At 34.2% G+C, this 3,795-nt stretch overlaps 1 protein-coding gene across 1 annotated transcript in view; it reads left to right on the forward strand.

Moving 5' to 3' along the window:
• OTUD7A (OTU deubiquitinase 7A) overlaps window positions 1-3,795 on the forward strand; it is a gene marked incomplete at its 5' end in the record, with an annotated part of 32,618 nt that overhangs the window by 15,640 nt on the left and 13,183 nt on the right. The gene's annotated exons all lie outside the window — the stretch shown is intronic.

Raw genomic sequence — 3,795 nt, forward strand, 5'->3', positions numbered from 1 at the left:
AATTCACATTTCTGTTAAATTTGGCCATTCACCACTGATTTTCTCTGGCCTTATTCTGTCTGTTTCTTTCTGTATGTTTTACGTACTATGTAGTTTCAGTATCTACCAGCCAGAGATGTCCTCAAATGTTGCATTTGCCAGTCAATCAAATGTCTCTACCTTTAGTTCCCGGATACTTAAACAGGGAGTGTCACCATTATATAAAGAATTTATTTAAATTGGTTTTAATGTTCTCATCATGGTTTGCATTTATCTTTTTGCAAATCCAAATAAAGTAAGGATAAATAGACAACTTAATTTTTCCTTTCAAATAGTAAAGGAAGAATCAGGCAAAAAACTTAGCCTATTAAATGCATGAATATGTATTTCTCTTTACAATCATTCCAAAGACAGAAGGATTATGACAGAATGTATTACTTTCTCAGTTTAACTTACCCATGTTCAAAATAGAAACCTTGAGAAGGAAAAGGAATATCAAAATAGTATATTTGACATGGAGTATATTACGTTCTCTAGTTAGGTACTGTATTAAGAAAGCTTGCAAATTAGTCTTTGAACTGTAGATGAGACATTCTCCTTTGGTGTCAGAATTAGCTAGAGCATCAGAAGTTGTATCAGCTTCAAAAGAATTCAGTGAAAAGCCTAAGTCTGGAATTATGCTGCCTCATTCACCTGCAAGTTCCTTTAGTTATTTTGCAGAGTGAACTACATGCAAAGGAGATCAGCAATTGTCGCTATATCTCCAAAGATTTCTTCTTTGAGAACACTCTTGTTCTGAGACTTGGAAGTTGGAAAAAAAGAAAAAGATAAAAGGAACACAGTAAAACCTCTTTCTTAAATTCTTGTTTACAACATGTAAAATCCTTCAAGCACTAAAGCAGAGCAAACTAATTAACTATGAAGCAGATTCTTGTTTTGAAACAGATTTGCACATCTTTCTGTAAATGTAAAAAATAAATTTCAGATTAACATAATTGTTTAATTTATCTCCATTTACAAGCAATTGTACCCCAAGTACCAGGGGTACTGAATGGAAGCAACTGCTTTGAAAAAAGGAAAATGTCTTATACCCTTTGTTTTTGTTAAGGACTTAACTATTGCAATCCTGCTAAAAATTCCAACCCATTCCTTCATTTTTCAGACTATTGTCTGTCAGAGATTTCAAAGCCTGTTCTAGTGGTAGATTGAATGGCTGTTGTTCACTTACTTCTTGAAAACCTAGTAGAGCTGAAAGCTAGATGTTGTGCTGTGGTGTGAGCTAATACAGATTTTAAAAGTGGATGGTATTCTTATTTAGTATTAACTGTCAGCTTCTAGCTAGCTGTTTCATATGCTGTTGGCACTATCATATCAATAAAGTCAAGTGATTTTAAATGGGGAAGAAGGGAGGGAATATTGCTCTAATCTTCTTGTGTGTCATAAGAAGTTTATTTAAGGCAGAAAACCAGAACCTTTAAGTAGGAAGAACCTTTCAAATTCATGTCAACTTTGAGGTTTCAGACTTCGTTAGGTATTCAGAGAATTTCAACATATAATTCTTCATACAAAACTACTGCATCCATCAAAGACCCTAATTTTGTAGAGAATTTAGTTTAGATCGTTTAACAAGGACAGTTATTTAAAACTATTTTTATTTGATCTGGTTGTCTGTTATAGGAGTGCTGTTCCTTTTTAACTGTTCAGTATATGCAGCAATTAAAGGGTGCAGATAGAAAAAGCTTCATTATAACAGTATATCTTTTCCTTATTAGCTGAAGCTTCTGATAGCAAATAAATCTCTTCATCTGGCCTATTTTCAGTTGATGTAAATTGTACTTAAGCCAAACACAGCCTGGAAATAATCAAATTGCTGTAGTCATTCAAATACGCTAGTTCAAGACAGTCCTTCAAATCTGAAACCAGTGGATATCCCACAGACTCCAGAAAAGAGATAACATTCAAGGCAAAGGAGGGATCAGAATTGTGCCATATTAAAATTAAATACTAGTACCTATGTAGTGCTTGGGTTTTTCCTTATTTAACAAGTTTTTGTTGAATTCAAGGTATTTCCTATTTGACAGATGGTTGCATCTCACATGCCACAGAAAAAGCATGCATTCCCACACAATTAAATACAAAATAAGATTCAAACCAAAATAATCAAGGGAAAGTTGATTTAGGTTTCCTCTTTTATTATATGCCTTGAAAACTGCTTCCTATATATTGTTTTTGCCTGAGAAAAATGATTGGTATTTTTAAAGACTAAGAAATAAAAATTGGAACTTGAAACATTCACATGGAAAAGCTGTTGAGGGACTGGGTGGGATCCTCAGCATGGTGCAGGTCACTGCTGCTTCTCTGACAGCCAGTCAAGAAATATAATTTTCTATACTGGAACCCTAAGGACTCAGCCTAGCTATTCATTCCAGCAAAGCCAAGAGGCAAAGAAACATGGAGAAATCACCCAAACACCATGGCTCTGAATTACTGAAAACATTGCACTTATTGGTTATGTGCTGTTTATAATCTTTTCTGCAGTCCAGAAAACAGACATTGTCAAAACAAAGGTACAGCATTTTTGGTTAAATATTGTTCCTCACGTAGCAGAATGCAGGAAATTTAATCTGCATTTTAGATGAACACCGCGAAGGCAGTATTTGGTTCAGCTAGTTTGACAGCAACTGCAGAAAGAATATATTTTTCTTCATCTTTGCACACTGGAAATAAAAAGGTCAAACGTCTACAAATTTAATGGAAACGTTGCCCCCTACTGCTTATAGTAGTTTCTCCTTTAGTCAGTGCAGTATGCCACTTATTTTTTTTTTTTTCCCCTGAAGAAAAGAAGGGAAATGTCCCTTCACACACTTTGTGTACTAGTCTTTGACTAATTCTTTCAATAGGTAATTTATTCATTTTGTCCACCTTTGAAATTTAGGACTAATTATAATTGCTTTGATACAAAACACCATACTGTCAGCATATTATCACTTAATAGCTATGTTTTGGGGAACTAGATGTTGAAAGGCATTTTCACTGAGTAAGGATAATTAATTTAATAATGTTTTTTTTTTCCCAAGTTATATATTCCATAATGGTATCAACAATTCAAAAGGAAGAAACAATTCTTCAGAGTGCAGAAGACTCTTCAAGTGCTCAAATTGTCTTCCAATTATATTTTACGTTGATTTTTTTTTTTTTTAAATTCCTCCCAACAACTGTACTTTTTTGTCTTTGTCGTAAATTACTTGCTCATTGTGAAGCTGGTTGAGGATTAACTGTTTAGACCTATGGAATACTCCTCAAGACAACATTTTATTTTAATTTAAAAAATAAATGTTATCTCTTCACTTTTTGAAGTACTCTGTATCTTTTCCAGCTAGATGAAGAGAATGGAAAGTCTTTCTCTAATTCTTGTGGTATCTGGATCAGACCTAGAAGGCCAACGTGAAGAAAACACTTGGGTTTCTCCATAGCACTGTCTTACTGTTTGAGTTGTATGTTCTGCTCTCCTACCATATAAGACACTTGTATTGATTCTTTGTGTTTTCTGAAACACAAAGCTCCACTGGCAAAAATGCTTGGCCTTGTCTCACCTAAGTGCATCTTGATCTAGATTCCTTCTGTATTCTCTAAAGAGAAATGAGAATTTTCATCTCGTCTTTGGGCAAATGCTTAAGAGGAGAGGGATGATCCTACTTCCAGATGTGCCTGTCATGCATAGAGGCAGTCAAGGTGAAATGCTTAGACTTCTGATTTTAAATGTCTGAAAGTAGGTGAAATTCATCTCATTGGAAAATCTAATAAGGAAATGAATCT

Source organism: Antrostomus carolinensis, unplaced genomic scaffold (assembly GCF_000700745.2).
Source record: "Antrostomus carolinensis isolate BGI_N321 unplaced genomic scaffold, ASM70074v2 scaffold19316, whole genome shotgun sequence".
NCBI classification, from domain to species: Eukaryota; Metazoa; Chordata; class Aves; order Caprimulgiformes; family Caprimulgidae; genus Antrostomus; species Antrostomus carolinensis.